We start from the raw sequence: 17,501 nt of genomic DNA on the forward strand, positions 1-17,501 counted from the left end.
TTGGACTGCTTCTGCTGAACTTCCTGAAAGCAGAGCTGGCGGGAGGAGGGACTTTTTGAGTGCTGGGAAAATTTGAGCTGGAAATTTGCATCGGCTGGACAGAGATTGCTTGGAGCAGCCAAAATATAATAACGGCCATGGCGCTCAAGTAAAGCAGAAAGCTTTTAGTATACCCCTTTTGCACTCTTGTCAACGAAGCTGGGCTCTGTGAATGCTCACCCTACGCAAGAAAAGAGAACAGACTTTGCTGGTGACCTAAATATATCTCGCCTGATCGAGCACGATCGAGCTCTGAGTGAGCAGCTGTGCAATGGTCATCTTTACCAAAGGGGAGATGCTGCTTTTTCCAGTGTCACGCCCATGCTCTCAGGGCTGGAGGGAGGAGGGCTGCTTTTTGTTTTTACAGGCAAAAGGAAAGGCCCAGCCCTCAGAGCTTCTGCCAATGCAGATCCCAGCAGGTGCAAAATAAAGGCTCTCCCCCACCTTGCCAGCTGCAGATTGATCAGAAGACTGCTAGTCTAGTGTGTTGGGCCACTTTCTCTCTTCTGTGTATCGTCCCCTCTTATTACATAAACAGCATAAGAGGAATAAAGGAAGGAAGGAAGGAAGGAACAGTGTATCGCAAGCACCTTCCACCCTGATGTCAATGGGCCACCAACCTTCGGGATGAGGAGGAGACCTGTGAAGACAGTCAGAGCGTGCCGACTGGGGCATTCATTTGGCTCATACACCGACAAGGCTTTCAGCGGCAGGAACAAACTTCAGGAATAGGCATTCTTGGCCTCGAATCCTAAGGGGGGTGCAAACGCTGAGGACAATTCCGTCAAATGCTCAAAGGACCGTGGCTCGTTGGTCTAGGGGTATGATTCTCGCTTTGGGTGCGAGAGGTCCCGGGTTCAAATCCCGGACGAGCCCAATCAAGGTGGTTAACTTGAGCTCCTTTTTTTTGTTTTTTCAATGTTATTTTCATTGGACAGACTCTCTGGTTTTCTCGGTAAGCAGTAGTCGATGAACAATTCACTTCCTGAACCTCTTTGCGTGCCATGTCCTTGCGACAAGCACTTTGTGTTCTCTGTTAGCTCTCAGTAACATTCCTTGATTTGCTTGTGAGTTTTGGCCGTCCGATCTCAAAGTGGAAATATGTCCTTCCCTCTGTACGCTGCATAGGCCCTCAGCTGGCATACTTGTATATGTGCGCATGCTTGATAGGACGTATGTTTTACGCTGGATTGTGTGAGCTTCAGGCGCAAGGCATTTGATTAGTCTTTAAGCAGGTCCACTTGCACTGCCCTTTGCACCTGTTCTCCCAGTCCCTACAAAGGTGAGCAAGCAGCTGTTTCTGTAGTGTAGTGGTTATCACGTTCGCCTCACACGCGAAAGGTCCCCGGTTCGAGACCGGGCAGAAACACTCTCTGCTGCCATTTTACACAAAATAGTTTTTTTCCCCTTTTGTCACACACAAATGTAAAGTATGAACTTATTTGCGTTCCCATGGAAATAGCATATGCTCTCAAGAGCTTGAGAAATACACTGGGAAGGCAAGCATCCTCACATGTATTCTGTATATGGGGCCAATAAAAAAATGCACGCGCTTGCATTTTGTGTATGTAATGTTGCAGAGCACAGAGAGGATTTATTTTCCCTACTGCTGGGTATTTGGGTCTCTGGGATCACAGTTGGGTCCGCTCCGTCCTCTGAAATGGTCCATATTAGTTACATAGGTTAGTGTACCAAAGAAATAATACATTTTCATATACAGCTTCTTCATTTCTGTGTTCTGAGGGATTACCAGTTGTAAGAAATGCACTTGCCGGTACAGTGATTCCCTGGCTTTCTCTGGCCCGAGAAAGCTTTTCCTCTGAAGTGGGAACAGAAGTTGGACTGCTTCTGCTGAACTTCCTGAAAGCAGAGCTGGCGGGAGGAGGGACTTTTTGAGTGCTGGGAAAATTTGAGCTGGAAATTTGCATCGGCTGGACAGAGATTGCTTGGAGCAGCCAAAATATAATAACGGCCATGGCGCTCAAGTAAAGCAGAAAGCTTTTAGTATACACCTTTTGCACTCTTGTCAACGAAGCTGGGCTCTGTGAATGCTCACCCTACGCAAGAAAAGAGAACAGACTTTGCTGGTGACCTAAATATATCTCGCCTGATCGAGCACGATCGAGCTCTGAGTGAGCAGCTGTGCAATGGTCATCTTTACCAAAGGGGAGATGCTGCTTTTTCCAGTGTCACGCCCATGCTCTCAGGGCTGGAGGGAGGAGGGCTGCTTTTTGTTTTTACAGGCAAAAGGAAAGGCCCAGCCCTCAGAGCTTCTGCCTATGCAGATCCCAGCAGGTGCAAAATAAAGGCTCTCCCCCACCTTGCCAGCTGCAGATTGATCAGAAGACTGCTAGTCTAGTGTGTTGGGCCACTTTCTCTCTTCTGTGTATCGTCCCCTCTTATTACATAAACAGCATAAGAGGAATAAAGGAAGGAAGGAAGGAAGGAAGGAACAGTGTATCGCAAGCACCTTCCACCCTGATGTCAATGGGCCACCAACCTTCGGGATGAGGAGGAGACCTGTGAAGACAGTCAGAGCGTGCCGACTGGGGCATTCATTTGGCTCATACACCGACAAGGCTTTCAGCGGCAGGAACAAACTTCAGGAATAGGCATTCTTGGCCTCGAATCCTAAGGGGGGTGCAAACGCTGAGGACAATTCCGTCAAATGCTCAAAGGACCGTGGCTCGTTGGTCTAGGGGTATGATTCTCGCTTTGGGTGCGAGAGGTCCCGGGTTCAAATCCCGGACGAGCCCAATCAAGGTGGTTAACTTGAGCTCCTTTTTTTTGTTTTTTCAATGTTATTTTCATTGGACAGACTCTCTGGTTTTCTCGGTAAGCAGTAGTCGATGAACAATTCACTTCCTGAACCTCTTTGCGTGCCATGTCCTTGCGACAAGCACTTTGTGTTCTCTGTTAGCTCTCAGTAACATTCCTTGATTTGCTTGTGAGTTTTGGCCGTCCGATCTCAAAGTGGAAATATGTCCTTCCCTCTGTACGCTGCATAGGCCCTCAGCTGGCATACTTGTATATGTGCGCATGCTTGATAGGACGTATGTTTTAGGCTGGATTGTGTGAGCTTCAGGCGCAAGGCATTTGATTAGTCTTTAAGCAGGTCCACTTGCACTGCCCTTTGAACCTGTTCTGCCAGTCCCTACAAAGGTGAGCAAGCAGATGTTTCTGTAGTGTAGTGGTTATCACGTTCGCCTCACACGCGAAAGGTCCCCGGTTCGAGACCGGGCAGAAACACTCTCTGCTGGCATTTTACACAAAATAGTTTTTTTCCCCTTTTGTCACACACAAATGTAAAGTATGAACTTATTTGCGTTCCCATGGAAATAGCATATGCTCTCAAGAGCTTGAGAAATACACTGGGAAGGCAAGCATCCTCACATGTATTCTGTATATGGGGCCAATAAAAAAATGCACGCGCTTGCATTTTGTGTATGTAATGTTGCAGAGCACAGAGAGGATTTATTTTCCCTACTGCTGGGTATTTGGGTCTCTGGGATCACAGTTGGGTCCGCTCCGTCCTCTGAAATGGTCCATATTAGTTACATAGGTTAGTGTACCAAAGAAATAATACATTTTCATATACAGCTTCTTCATTTCTGTGTTCTGAGGGATTACCAGTTGTAAGAAATGCACTTGCCGGTACAGTGATTCCCTGGCTTTCTCTGGCCCGAGAAAGCTTTTCCTCTGAAGTGGGAACAGAAGTTGGACTGCTTCTGCTGAACTTCCTGAAAGCAGAGCTGGCGGGAGGAGGGACTTTTTGAGTGCTGGGAAAATTTGAGCTGGAAATTTGCATCGGCTGGACAGAGATTGCTTGGAGCAGCCAAAATATAATAACGGCCATGGCGCTCAAGTAAAGCAGAAAGCTTTTAGTATACCCCTTTTGCACTCTTGTCAACGAAGCTGGGCTCTGTGAATGCTCACCCTACGCAAGAAAAGAGAACAGACTTTGCTGGTGACCTAAATATATCTCGCCTGATCGAGCACGATCGAGCTCTGAGTGAGCAGCTGTGCAATGGTCATCTTTACCAAAGGGGAGATGCTGCTTTTTCCAGTGTCACGCCCATGCTCTCAGGGCTGGAGGGAGGAGGGCTGCTTTTTGTTTTTACAGGCAAAAGGAAAGGCCCAGCCCTCAGAGCTTCTGCCAATGCAGATCCCAGCAGGTGCAAAATAAAGGCTCTCCCCCACCTTGCCAGCTGCAGATTGATCAGAAGACTGCTAGTCTAGTGTGTTGGGCCACTTTCTCTCTTCTGTGTATCGTCCCCTCTTATTACATAAACAGCATAAGAGGAATAAAGGAAGGAAGGAAGGAAGGAACAGTGTATCGCAAGCACCTTCCACCCTGATGTCAATGGGCCACCAACCTTCGGGATGAGGAGGAGACCTGTGAAGACAGTCAGAGCGTGCCGACTGGGGCATTCATTTGGCTCATACACCGACAAGGCTTTCAGCGGCAGGAACAAACTTCAGGAATAGGCATTCTTGGCCTCGAATCCTAAGGGGGGTGCAAACGCTGAGGACAATTCCGTCAAATGCTCAAAGGACCGTGGCTCGTTGGTCTAGGGGTATGATTCTCGCTTTGGGTGCGAGAGGTCCCGGGTTCAAATCCCGGACGAGCCCAATCAAGGTGGTTAACTTGAGCTCCTTTTTTTTGTTTTTTCAATGTTATTTTCATTGGACAGACTCTCTGGTTTTCTCGGTAAGCAGTAGTCGATGAACAATTCACTTCCTGAACCTCTTTGCGTGCCATGTCCTTGCGACAAGCACTTTGTGTTCTCTGTTAGCTCTCAGTAACATTCCTTGATTTGCTTGTGAGTTTTGGCCGTCCGATCTCAAAGTGGAAATATGTCCTTCCCTCTGTACGCTGCATAGGCCCTCAGCTGGCATACTTGTATATGTGCGCATGCTTGATAGGACGTATGTTTTACGCTGGATTGTGTGAGCTTCAGGCGCAAGGCATTTGATTAGTCTTTAAGCAGGTCCACTTGCACTGCCCTTTGCACCTGTTCTCCCAGTCCCTACAAAGGTGAGCAAGCAGCTGTTTCTGTAGTGTAGTGGTTATCACGTTCGCCTCACACGCGAAAGGTCCCCGGTTCGAGACCGGGCAGAAACACTCTCTGCTGCCATTTTACACAAAATAGTTTTTTTCCCCTTTTGTCACACACAAATGTAAAGTATGAACTTATTTGCGTTCCCATGGAAATAGCATATGCTCTCAAGAGCTTGAGAAATACACTGGGAAGGCAAGCATCCTCACATGTATTCTGTATATGGGGCCAATAAAAAAATGCACGCGCTTGCATTTTGTGTATGTAATGTTGCAGAGCACAGAGAGGATTTATTTTCCCTACTGCTGGGTATTTGGGTCTCTGGGATCACAGTTGGGTCCGCTCCGTCCTCTGAAATGGTCCATATTAGTTACATAGGTTAGTGTACCAAAGAAATAATACATTTTCATATACAGCTTCTTCATTTCTGTGTTCTGAGGGATTACCAGTTGTAAGAAATGCACTTGCCGGTACAGTGATTCCCTGGCTTTCTCTGGCCCGAGAAAGCTTTTCCTCTGAAGTGGGAACAGAAGTTGGACTGCTTCTGCTGAACTTCCTGAAAGCAGAGCTGGCGGGAGGAGGGACTTTTTGAGTGCTGGGAAAATTTGAGCTGGAAATTTGCATCGGCTGGACAGAGATTGCTTGGAGCAGCCAAAATATAATAACGGCCATGGCGCTCAAGTAAAGCAGAAAGCTTTTAGTATACACCTTTTGCACTCTTGTCAACGAAGCTGGGCTCTGTGAATGCTCACCCTACGCAAGAAAAGAGAACAGACTTTGCTGGTGACCTAAATATATCTCGCCTGATCGAGCACGATCGAGCTCTGAGTGAGCAGCTGTGCAATGGTCATCTTTACCAAAGGGGAGATGCTGCTTTTTCCAGTGTCACGCCCATGCTCTCAGGGCTGGAGGGAGGAGGGCTGCTTTTTGTTTTTACAGGCAAAAGGAAAGGCCCAGCCCTCAGAGCTTCTGCCAATGCAGATCCCAGCAGGTGCAAAATAAAGGCTCTCCCCCACCTTGCCAGCTGCAGATTGATCAGAAGACTGCTAGTCTAGTGTGTTGGGCCACTTTCTCTCTTCTGTGTATCGTCCCCTCTTATTACATAAACAGCATAAGAGGAATAAAGGAAGGAAGGAAGGAAGGAAGGAAGGAAGGAACAGTGTATCGCAAGCACCTTCCACCCTGATGTCAATGGGCCACCAACCTTCGGGATGAGGAGGAGACCTGTGAAGACAGTCAGAGCGTGCCGACTGGGGCATTCATTTGGCTCATACACCGACAAGGCTTTCAGCGGCAGGAACAAACTTCAGGAATAGGCATTCTTGGCCTCGAATCCTAAGGGGGGTGCAAACGCTGAGGACAATTCCGTCAAATGCTCAAAGGACCGTGGCTCGTTGGTCTAGGGGTATGATTCTCGCTTTGGGTGCGAGAGGTCCCGGGTTCAAATCGCGGACGAGCCCAATCAAGGTGGTTAACTTGAGCTCCTTTTTTTTGTTTTTTCAATGTTATTTTCATTGGACAGACTCTCTGGTTTTCTCGGTAAGCAGTAGTCGATGAACAATTCACTTCCTGAACCTCTTTGCGTGCCATGTCCTTGCGACAAGCACTTTGTGTTCTCTGTTAGCTCTCAGTAACATTCCTTGATTTGCTTGTGAGTTTTGGCCGTCCGATCTCAAAGTGGAAATATGTCCTTCCCTCTGTACGCTGCATAGGCCCTCAGCTGGCATACTTGTATATGTGCGCATGCTTGATAGGACGTATGTTTTAGGCTGGATTGTGTGAGCTTCAGGCGCAAGGCATTTGATTAGTCTTTAAGCAGGTCCACTTGCACTGCCCTTTGCACCTGTTCTCCCAGTCCCTACAAAGGTGAGCAAGCAGCTGTTTCTGTAGTGTAGTGGTTATCACGTTCGCCTCACATGCGAAAGGTCCCCGGTTCGAGACCGGGCAGAAACACTCTCTGCTGGCATTTTACACAAAATAGTTTTTTTCCCCTTTTGTCACACACAAATGTAAAGTATGAACTTATTTGCGTTCCCATGGAAATAGCATATGCTCTCAAGAGCTTGAGAAATACACTGGGAAGGCAAGCATCCTCACATGTATTCTGTATATGGGGCCAATAAAAAAATGCACGCGCTTGCATTTTGTGTATGTAATGTTGCAGAGCACAGAGAGGATTTATTTTCCCTACTGCTGGGTATTTGGGTCTCTGGGATCACAGTTGGGTCCGCTCCGTCCTCTGAAATGGTCCATATTAGTTACATAGGTTAGCGTACCAAAGAAATAATACATTTTCATATACAGCTTCTTCATTTCTGTGTTCTGAGGGATTACCAGTTGTAAGAAATGCACTTGCCGGTACAGTGATTCCCTGGCTTTCTCTGGCCCGAGAAAGCTTTTCCTCTGAAGTGGGAACAGAAGTTGGACTGCTTCTGCTGAACTTCCTGAAAGCAGAGCTGGCGGGAGGAGGGACTTTTTGAGTGCTGGGAAAATTTGAGCTGGAAATTTGCATCGGCTGGACAGAGATTGCTTGGAGCAGCCAAAATATAATAACGGCCATGGCGCTCAAGTAAAGCAGAAAGCTTTTAGTATACACCTTTTGCACTCTTTTCAACGAAGCTGGGCTCTGTGAATGCTCACCCTACGCAAGAAAAGAGAACAGACTTTGCTGGTGACCTAAATATATCTCGCCTGATCGAGCACGATCGAGCTCTGAGTGAGCAGCTGTGCAATGGTCATCTTTACCAAAGGGGAGATGCTGCTTTTTCCAGTGTCACGCCCATGCTCTCAGGGCTGGAGGGAGGAGGGCTGCTTTTTGTTTTTACAGGCAAAAGGAAAGGCCCAGCCCTCAGAGCTTCTGCCAATGCAGATCCCAGCAGGTGCAAAATAAAGGCTCTCCCCCACTTGCCAGCTGCAGATTGATCAGAAGACTGCTAGTCTAGTGTGTTGGGCCACTTTCTCTCTTCTGTGTATCGTCCCCTCTTATTACATAAACAGCATAAGAGGAATAAAGGAAGGAAGGAAGGAAGGAACAGTGTATCGCAAGCACCTTCCACCCTGATGTCAATGGGCCACCAACCTTCGGGATGAGGAGGAGACCTGTGAAGACAGTCAGAGCGTGCCGACTGGGGCATTCATTTGGCTCATACACCGACAAGGCTTTCAGCGGCAGGAACAAACTTCAGGAATAGGCATTCTTGGCCTCGAATCCTAAGGGGGGTGCAAACGCTGAGGACAATTCCGTCAAATGCTCAAAGGACCGTGGCTCGTTGGTCTAGGGGTATGATTCTCGCTTTGGGTGCGAGAGGTCCCGGGTTCAAATCCCGGACGAGCCCAATCAAGGTGGTTAACTTGAGCTCCTTTTTTTTGTTTTTTCAATGTTATTTTCATTGGACAGACTCTCTGGTTTTCTCGGTAAGCAGTAGTCGATGAACAATTCACTTCCTGAACCTCTTTGCGTGCCATGTCCTTGCGACAAGCACTTTGTGTTCTCTGTTAGCTCTCAGTAACATTCCTTGATTTGCTTGTGAGTTTTGGCCGTCCGATCTCAAAGTGGAAATATGTCCTTCCCTCTGTACGCTGCATAGGCCCTCAGCTGGCATACTTGTATATGTGCGCATGCTTGATAGGACGTATGTTTTAGGCTGGATTGTGTGAGCTTCAGGGGCAAGGCATTTGATTAGTCTTTAAGCAGGTCCACTTGCACTGCCCTTTGCACCTGTTCTCCCAGTCCCTACAAAGGTGAGCAAGCAGCTGTTTCTGTAGTGTAGTGGTTATCACGTTCGCCTCACACGCGAAAGGTCCCCGGTTCGAGACCGGGCAGAAACACACTCTGCTGGCATTTTACACAAAATAGTTTTTTTCCCCTTTTGTCACACACAAATGTAAAGTATGAACTTATTTGCGTTCCCATGGAAATAGCATATGCTCTCAAGAGCTTGAGAAATACACTGGGAAGGCAAGCATCCTCACATGTATTCTGTATATGGGGCCAATAAAAAAATGCACGCGCTTGCATTTTGTGTATGTAATGTTGCAGAGCACAGAGAGGATTTATTTTCCCTACTGCTGGGTATTTGGGTCTCTGGGATCACAGTTGGGTCCGCTCCGTCCTCTGAAATGGTCCATATTAGTTACATAGGTTAGCGTACCAAAGAAATAATACATTTTCATATACAGCTTCTTCATTTCTGTGTTCTGAGGGATTACCAGTTGTAAGAAATGCACTTGCCGGTACAGTGATTCCCTGGCTTTCTCTGGCCCGAGAAAGCTTTTCCTCTGAAGTGGGAACAGAAGTTGGACTGCTTCTGCTGAACTTCCTGAAAGCAGAGCTGGCGGGAGGAGGGACTTTTTGAGTGCTGGGAAAATTTGAGCTGGAAATTTGCATCGGCTGGACAGAGATTGCTTGGAGCAGCCAAAATATAATAACGGCCATGGTGCTCAAGTAAAGCAGAAAGCTTTTAGTATACACCTTTTGCACTCTTGTCAACGAAGCTGGGCTCTGTGAATACTCACCCTACGCAAGAAAAGAGAACAGACTTTGCTGGTGACCTAAATATATCTCGCCTGATCGAGCACGATCGAGCTCTGAGTGAGCAGCTGTGCAATGGTCATCTTTACCAAAGGGGAGATGCTGCTTTTTCCAGTGTCACGCCCATGCTCTCAGGGCTGGAGGGAGGAGGGCTGCTTTTTGTTTTTACAGGCAAAAGGAAAGGCCCAGCCCTCAGAGCTTCTGCCACTGCAGATCCCAGCAGGTGCAAAATAAAGGCTCTCCCCCACCTTGCCAGCTGCAGATTGATCAGAAGACTGCTAGTCTAGTGTGTTGGGCCACTTTCTCTCTTCTGTGTATCGTCCCCTCTTATTACATAAACAGCATAAGAGGAATAAAGGAAGGCAGGAAGGAAGGAAGGAAGGAAGGAACAGTGTATCGCAAGCACCTTCCACCCTGATGTCAATGGGCCACCAACCTTCGGGATGAGGAGGAGACCTGTGAAGACAGTCAGAGCGTGCCGACTGGGGCATTCATTTGGCTCATACACCGACAAGGCTTTCAGCGGCAGGAACAAACTTCAGGAATAGGCATTCTTGGCCTCGAATCCTAAGGGGGGTGCAAACGCTGAGGACAATTCCGTCAAATGCTCAAAGGACCGTGGCTCGTTGGTCTAGGGGTATGATTCTCGCTTTGGGTGCGAGAGGTCCCGGGTTCAAATCCCGGACGAGCCCAATCAAGGTGGTTAACTTGAGCTCCTTTTTTTTGTTTTTTCAATGTTATTTTCATTGGACAGACTCTCTGGTTTTCTCGGTAAGCAGTAGTCGATGAACAATTCACTTCCTGAACCTCTTTGCGTGCCATGTCCTTGCGACAAGCACTTTGTGTTCTCTGTTAGCTCTCAGTAACATTCCTTGATTTGCTTGTGAGTTTTGGCCGTCCGATCTCAAAGTGGAAATATGTCCTTCCCTCTGTACGCTGCATAGGCCCTCAGCTGGCATACTTGTATATGTGCGCATGCTTGATAGGACGTATGTTTTAGGCTGGATTGTGTGAGCTTCAGGCGCAAGGCATTTGATTAGTCTTTAAGCAGGTCTACTTGCACTGCCCTTTGCACCTGTTCTCCCAGTCCCTACAAAGGTGAGCAAGCAGCTGTTTCTGTAGTGTAGTGGTTATCACGTTCGCCTCACACGCGAAAGGTCCCCTGTTCGAGACCGGGCAGAAACACTCTCTGCTGGCATTTTACACAAAATAGTTTTTTTCCCCTTTTGTCACACACAAATGTAAAGTATGAACTTATTTGCGTTCCCATGGAAATAGCATATGCTCTCAAGAGCTTGAGAAATACACTGGGAAGGCAAGCATCCTCACATGTATTCTGTATATGGGGCCAATAAAAAAATGCACGCGCTTGCATTTTGTGTATGTAATGTTGCAGAGCACAGAGAGGATTTATTTTCCCTACTGCTGGGTATTTGGGTCTCTGGGATCACAGTTGGGTCCGCTCCGTCCTCTGAAATGGTCCATATTAGTTACATAGGTTAGTGTACCAAAGAAATAATACATTTTCATATACAGCTTCTTCATTTCTGTGTTCTGAGGGATTACCAGTTGTAAGAAATGCACTTGCCGGTACAGTGATTCCCTGGCTTTCTCTGGCCCGAGAAAGCTTTTCCTCTGAAGTGGGAACAGAAGTTGGACTGCTTCTGCTGAACTTCCTGAAAGCAGAGCTGGCGGGAGGAGGGACTTTTTGAGTGCTGGGAAAATTTGAGCTGGAAATTTGCATCGGCTGGACAGAGATTGCTTGGAGCAGCCAAAATATAATAACGGCCATGGCGCTCAAGTAAAGCAGAAAGCTTTTAGTATACACCTTTTGCACTCTTGTCAACGAAGCTGGGCTCTGTGAATGCTCACCCTACGCAAGAAAAGAGAACAGACTTTGCTGGTGACCTAAATATATCTCGCCTGATCGAGCACGATCGAGCTCTGAGTGAGCAGCTGTGCAATGGTCATCTTTACCAAAGGGGAGATGCTGCTTTTTCCAGTGTCACGCCCATGCTCTCAGGGCTGGAGGGAGGAGGGCTGCTTTTTGTTTTTACAGGCAAAAGGAAAGGCCCAGCCCTCAGAGCTTCTGCCAATGCAGATCCCAGCAGGTGCAAAATAAAGGCTCTCCCCCACCTTGCCAGCTGCAGATTGATCAGAAGACTGCTAGTCTAGTGTGTTGGGCCACTTTCTCTCTTCTGTGTATCGTCCCCTCTTATTACATAAACAGCATAAGAGGAATAAAGGAAGGAAGGAAGGAAGGAAGGAACAGTGTATCGCAAGCACCTTCCACCCTGATGTCAATGGGCCACCAACCTTCGGGATGAGGAGAAGACCTGTGAAGACAGTCAGAGCGTGCCGACTGGGGCATTCATTTGGCTCATACACCGACAAGGCTTTCAGCGGCAGGAACAAACTTCAGGAATAGGCATTCTTGGCCTCGAATCCTAAGGGGGGTGCAAACGCTGAGGACAATTCCGTCAAATGCTCAAAGGACCGTGGCTCGTTGGTCTAGGGGTATGATTCTCGCTTTGGGTGCGAGAGGTCCCGGGTTCAAATCCCGGACGAGCCCAATCAAGGTGGTTAACTTGAGCTCCTTTTTTTTGTTTTTTCAATGTTATTTTCATTGGACAGACTCTCTGGTTTTCTCGGTAAGCAGTAGTCGATGAACAATTCACTTCCTGAACCTCTTTGCGTGCCATGTCCTTGCGACAAGCACTTTGTGTTCTCTGTTAGCTCTCAGTAACATTCCTTGATTTGCTTGTGAGTTTTGGCCGTCCGATCTCAAAGTGGAAATATGTCCTTCCCTCTGTACGCTGCATAGGCCCTCAGCTGGCATACTTGTATATGTGCGCATGCTTGATAGGACGTATGTTTTAGGCTGGATTGTGTGAGCTTCAGGCGCAAGGCATTTGATTAGTCTTTAAGCAGGTCCACTTGCACTGCCCTTTGCACCTGTTCTCCCAGTCCCTACAAAGGTGAGCAAGCAGCTGTTTCTGTAGTGTAGTGGTTATCACGTTCGCCTCACACGCGAAAGGTCCCCGGTTCGAGACCGGGCAGAAACACTCTCTGCTGGCATTTTACACAAAATAGTTTTTTTCCCCTTTTGTCACACACAAATGTAAAGTATGAACTTATTTGCGTTCCCATGGAAATAGCATATGCTCTCAAGAGCTTGAGAAATACACTGGGAAGGCAAGCATCCTCACATGTATTCTGTATATGGGGCCAATAAAAAAATGCACGCGCTTGCATTTTGTGTATGTAATGTTGCAGAGCACAGAGAGGATTTATTTTCCCTACTGCTGGGTATTTGGGTCTCTGGGATCACAGTTGGGTCCGCTCCGTCCTCTGAAATGGTCCATATTAGTTACATAGGTTAGCGTACCAAAGAAATAATACATTTTCATATACAGCTTCTTCATTTCTGTGTTCTGAGGGATTACCAGTTGTAAGAAATGCACTTGCCGGTACAGTGATTCCCTGGCTTTCTCTGGCCCGAGAAAGCTTTTCCTCTGAAGTGGGAACAGAAGTTGGACTGCTTCTGCTGAACTTCCTGAAAGCAGAGCTGGCGGGAGGAGGGACTTTTTGAGTGCTGGGAAAATTTGAGCTGGAAATTTGCATCGGCTGGACAGAGATTGCTTGGAGCAGCCAAAATATAATAACGGCCATGGCGCTCAAGTAAAGCAGAAAGCTTTTAGTATACACCTTTTGCACTCTTTTCAACGAAGCTGGGCTCTGTGAATGCTCACCCTACGCAAGAAAAGAGAACAGACTTTGCTGGTGACCTAAATATATCTCGCCTGATCGAGCACGATCGAGCTCTGAGTGAGCAGCTGTGCAATGGTCATCTTTACCAAAGGGGAGATGCTGCTTTTTCCAGTGTCACGCCCATGCTCTCAGGGCTGGAGGGAGGAGGGCTGCTTTTTGTTTTTACAGGCAAAAGGAAAGGCCCAGCCCTCAGAGCTTCTGCCAATGCAGATCCCAGCAGGTGCAAAATAAAGGCTCTCCCCCACTTGCCAGCTGCAGATTGATCAGAAGACTGCTAGTCTAGTGTGTTGGGCCACTTTCTCTCTTCTGTGTATCGTCCCCTCTTATTACATAAACAGCATAAGAGGAATAAAGGAAGGAAGGAAGGAAGGAAGGAACAGTGTATCGCAAGCACCTTCCACCCTGATGTCAATGGGCCACCAACCTTCGGGATGAGGAGGAGACCTGTGAAGACAGTCAGAGCGTGCCGACTGGGGCATTCATTTGGCTCATACACCGACAAGGCTTTCAGCGGCAGGAACAAACTTCAGGAATAGGCATTCTTGGCCTCGAATCCTAAGGGGGGTGCAAACGCTGAGGACAATTCCGTCAAATGCTCAAAGGACCGTGGCTCGTTGGTCTAGGGGTATGATTCTCGCTTTGGGTGCGAGAGGTCCCGGGTTCAAATCCCGGACGAGCCCAATCAAGGTGGTTAACTTGAGCTCCTTTTTTTTGTTTTTTCAATGTTATTTTCATTGGACAGACTCTCTGGTTTTCTCGGTAAGCAGTAGTCGATGAACAATTCACTTCCTGAACCTCTTTGCGTGCCATGTCCTTGCGACAAGCACTTTGTGTTCTCTGTTAGCTCTCAGTAACATTCCTTGATTTGCTTGTGAGTTTTGGCCGTCCGATCTCAAAGTGGAAATATGTCCTTCCCTCTGTACGCTGCATAGGCCCTCAGCTGGCATACTTGTATATGTGCGCATGCTTGATAGGACGTATGTTTTAGGCTGGATTGTGTGAGCTTCAGGCGCAAGGCATTTGATTAGTCTTTAAGCAGGTCCACTTGCACTGCCCTTTGCACCTGTTCTCCCAGTCCCTACAAAGGTGAGCAAGCAGCTGTTTCTGTAGTGTAGTGGTTATCACGTTCGCCTCACACGCGAAAGGTCCCCGGTTCGAGACCGGGCAGAAACACTCTCTGCTGGCATTTTACACAAAATAGTTTTTTTCCCCTTTTGTCACACACAAATGTAAAGTATGAACTTATTTGCGTTCCCATGGAAATAGCATATGCTCTCAAGAGCTTGAGAAATACACTGGGAAGGCAAGCATCCTCACATGTATTCTGTATATGGGGCCAATAAAAAAATGCACGCGCTTGCATTTTGTGTATGTAATGTTGCAGAGCACAGAGAGGATTTATTTTCCCTACTGCTGGGTATTTGGGTCTCTGGGATCACAGTTGGGTCCGCTCCGTCCTCTGAAATGGTCCATATTAGTTACATAGGTTAGCGTACCAAAGAAATAATACATTTTCATATACAGCTTCTTCATTTCTGTGTTCTGAGGGATTACCAGTTGTAAGAAATGCACTTGCCGGTACAGTGATTCCCTGGCTTTCTCTGGCCCGAGAAAGCTTTTCCTCTGAAGTGGGAACAGAAGTTGGACTGCTTCTGCTGAACTTCCTGAAAGCAGAGCTGGCGGGAGGAGGGACTTTTTGAGTGCTGGGAAAATTTGAGCTGGAAATTTGCATCGGCTGGACAGAGATTGCTTGGAGCAGCCAAAATATAATAACGGCCATGGCGCTCAAGTAAAGCAGAAAGCTTTTAGTATACACCTTTTGCACTCTTTTCAACGAAGCTGGGCTCTGTGAATGCTCACCCTACGCAAGAAAAGAGAACAGACTTTGCTGGTGACCTAAATATATCTCGCCTGATCGAGCACGATCGAGCTCTGAGTGAGCAGCTGTGCAATGGTCATCTTTACCAAAGGGGAGATGCTGCTTTTTCCAGTGTCACGCCCATGCTCTCAGGGCTGGAGGGAGGAGGGCTGCTTTTTGTTTTTACAGGCAAAAGGAAAGGCCCAGCCCTCAGAGCTTCTGCCAATGCAGATCCCAGCAGGTGCAAAATAAAGGCTCTCCCCCACTTGCCAGCTGCAGATTGATCAGAAGACTGCTAGTCTAGTGTGTTGGGCCACTTTCTCTCTTCTGTGTATCGTCCCCTCTTATTACATAAACAGCATAAGAGGAATAAAGGAAGGAAGGAAGGAAGGAAGGAACAGTGTATCGCAAGCACCTTCCACCCTGATGTCAATGGGCCACCAACCTTCGGGATGAGGAGGAGACCTGTGAAGACAGTCAGAGCGTGCCGACTGGGGCATTCATTTGGCTCATACACCGACAAGGCTTTCAGCGGCAGGAACAAACTTCAGGAATAGGCATTCTTGGCCTCGAATCCTAAGGGGGGTGCAAACGCTGAGGACAATTCCGTCAAATGCTCAAAGGACCGTGGCTCGTTGGTCTAGGGGTATGATTCTCGCTTTGGGTGCGAGAGGTCCCGGGTTCAAATCCGGGACGAGCCCAATCAAGGTGGTTAACTTGAGCTCCTTTTTTTTGTTTTTTCAATGTTATTTTCATTGGACAGACTCTCTGGTTTTCTCGGTAAGCAGTAGTCGATGAACAATTCACTTCCTGAACCTCTTTGCGTGCCATGTCCTTGCGACAAGCACTTTGTGTTCTCTGTTAGCTCTCAGTAACATTCCTTGATTTGCTTGTGAGTTTTGGCCGTCCGATCTCAAAGTGGAAATATGTCCTTCCCTCTGTACGCTGCATAGGCCCTCAGCTGGCATACTTGTATATGTGCGCATGCTTGATAGGACGTATGTTTTAGGCTGGATTGTGTGAGCTTCAGGGGCAAGGCATATGATTAGTCTTTAAGCAGGTCCACTTGCACTGCCCTTTGCACCTGTTCTCCCAGTCCCTACAAAGGTGAGCAAGCAGCTGTTTCTGTAGTGTAGTGGTTATCACGTTCGCCTCACACGCGAAAGGTCCCCGGTTCGAGACCGGGCAGAAACACTCTCTGCTGGCATTTTACACAAAATAGTTTTTTTCCCCTTTTGTCACACACAAATGTAAAGTATGAACTTATTTGCGTTCCCATGGAAATAGCATATGCTCTCAAGAGCTTGAGAAATACACTGGGAAGGCAAGCATCCTCACATGTATTCTGTATATGGGGCCAATAAAAAAATGCACGCGCTTGCATTTTGTGTATGTAATGTTGCAGAGCACAGAGAGGATTTATTTTCCCTACTGCTGGGTATTTGGGTCTCTGGGATCACAGTTGGGTCCGCTCCGTCCTCTGAAATGGTCCATATTAGTTACATAGGTTAGCGTACCAAAGAAATAATACATTTTCATATACAGCTTCTTCATTTCTGTGTTCTGAGGGATTACCAGTTGTAAGAAATGCACTTGCCGGTACAGTGATTCCCTGGCTTTCTCTGGCCCGAGAAAGCTTTTCCTCTGAAGTGGGAACAGAAGTTGGACTGCTTCTGCTGAACTTCCTGAAAGCAGAGCTGGCAGGAGGAGGGACTTTTTGAGTGCTGGGAAAATTTGAGCTGGAAATTTGCATCGGCTGGACAGAGATTGCTTGGAGCAGCCAAAATATAATAACGGCCATGGTGCTCAAGTAAAGCAGAAAGCTTTTAGTATACACCTTTTGCACTCTTGTCAACGAAGCTGGGCTCTGTGAATACTCACCCTACGCAAGAAAAGAGAACAGACTTTGCTGGTGACCTAAATATATCTCGCCTGATCGAGCACGATCGAGCTCTGAGTGAGCAGCTGTGCAATGGTCATCTTTACCAAAGGGGAGATGCTGCTTTTTCCAGTGTCACGCCCATGCTCTCAGGGCTGGAGGGAGGAGGGCTGCTTTTTGTTTTTACAGGCAAAAGGAAAGGCCCAGCCCTCAGAGCTTCTGCCAATGCAGATCCCAGCAGGTGCAAAATAAAGGCTCTCCCCCACCTTGCCAGCTGCAGATTGATCAGAAGACTGCTAGTCTAGTGTGTTGGGCCACTTTCTCTCTTCTGTGTATCGTCCCCTCTTATTACATAAACAGCAT

General features: G+C 47.5%; 15 non-coding genes across 15 annotated transcripts; all 15 read left to right on the top strand.

The window, feature by feature from the left end:
- Positions 1–843: 843 nt before the first annotated feature.
- TRNAP-UGG (transfer RNA proline (anticodon UGG)) lies at positions 844–915 on the top strand. Its single transcript has one exon. It is a non-coding gene; the product is annotated as a tRNA-Pro (tRNA).
- A 420-nt stretch (positions 916–1,335) lies between these two features.
- Positions 1,336–1,408, top strand: TRNAV-CAC (transfer RNA valine (anticodon CAC)). The gene has a single exon. It is a non-coding gene; the product is annotated as a tRNA-Val (tRNA).
- Positions 1,409–2,723: 1,315 nt separating this feature from the next.
- Positions 2,724–2,795, top strand: TRNAP-UGG (transfer RNA proline (anticodon UGG)). Its single transcript has one exon. It is a non-coding gene; the product is annotated as a tRNA-Pro (tRNA).
- Positions 2,796–3,215: 420 nt separating this feature from the next.
- Positions 3,216–3,288, top strand: TRNAV-CAC (transfer RNA valine (anticodon CAC)). The gene has a single exon. It is a non-coding gene; the product is annotated as a tRNA-Val (tRNA).
- A 1,311-nt stretch (positions 3,289–4,599) lies between these two features.
- TRNAP-UGG (transfer RNA proline (anticodon UGG)) lies at positions 4,600–4,671 on the top strand. The gene has a single exon. It is a non-coding gene; the product is annotated as a tRNA-Pro (tRNA).
- A 420-nt stretch (positions 4,672–5,091) lies between these two features.
- Positions 5,092–5,164, top strand: TRNAV-CAC (transfer RNA valine (anticodon CAC)). The gene has a single exon. It is a non-coding gene; the product is annotated as a tRNA-Val (tRNA).
- Positions 5,165–6,979: 1,815 nt separating this feature from the next.
- Positions 6,980–7,052, top strand: TRNAV-CAC (transfer RNA valine (anticodon CAC)). The gene has a single exon. It is a non-coding gene; the product is annotated as a tRNA-Val (tRNA).
- Positions 7,053–8,362: 1,310 nt separating this feature from the next.
- On the top strand, positions 8,363–8,434 carry TRNAP-UGG (transfer RNA proline (anticodon UGG)). The gene has a single exon. It is a non-coding gene; the product is annotated as a tRNA-Pro (tRNA).
- Positions 8,435–8,854: 420 nt separating this feature from the next.
- On the top strand, positions 8,855–8,927 carry TRNAV-CAC (transfer RNA valine (anticodon CAC)). The gene has a single exon. It is a non-coding gene; the product is annotated as a tRNA-Val (tRNA).
- A 1,323-nt stretch (positions 8,928–10,250) lies between these two features.
- Positions 10,251–10,322, top strand: TRNAP-UGG (transfer RNA proline (anticodon UGG)). Its single transcript has one exon. It is a non-coding gene; the product is annotated as a tRNA-Pro (tRNA).
- Positions 10,323–12,130: 1,808 nt separating this feature from the next.
- On the top strand, positions 12,131–12,202 carry TRNAP-UGG (transfer RNA proline (anticodon UGG)). Its single transcript has one exon. It is a non-coding gene; the product is annotated as a tRNA-Pro (tRNA).
- A 420-nt stretch (positions 12,203–12,622) lies between these two features.
- TRNAV-CAC (transfer RNA valine (anticodon CAC)) lies at positions 12,623–12,695 on the top strand. The gene has a single exon. It is a non-coding gene; the product is annotated as a tRNA-Val (tRNA).
- Positions 12,696–14,009: 1,314 nt separating this feature from the next.
- On the top strand, positions 14,010–14,081 carry TRNAP-UGG (transfer RNA proline (anticodon UGG)). The gene has a single exon. It is a non-coding gene; the product is annotated as a tRNA-Pro (tRNA).
- Positions 14,082–14,501: 420 nt separating this feature from the next.
- TRNAV-CAC (transfer RNA valine (anticodon CAC)) lies at positions 14,502–14,574 on the top strand. Its single transcript has one exon. It is a non-coding gene; the product is annotated as a tRNA-Val (tRNA).
- A 1,806-nt stretch (positions 14,575–16,380) lies between these two features.
- Positions 16,381–16,453, top strand: TRNAV-CAC (transfer RNA valine (anticodon CAC)). The gene has a single exon. It is a non-coding gene; the product is annotated as a tRNA-Val (tRNA).
- The last annotated feature ends 1,048 nt before the right edge of the window (positions 16,454–17,501 follow it).

This window comes from Ambystoma mexicanum, chromosome 2q (genome assembly GCF_040938575.1).
Source record: "Ambystoma mexicanum isolate Mex_15411 chromosome 2q, UKY_AmexF1_1, whole genome shotgun sequence".
In the NCBI taxonomy this organism is placed as follows: Eukaryota; Metazoa; Chordata; class Amphibia; order Caudata; family Ambystomatidae; genus Ambystoma; species Ambystoma mexicanum.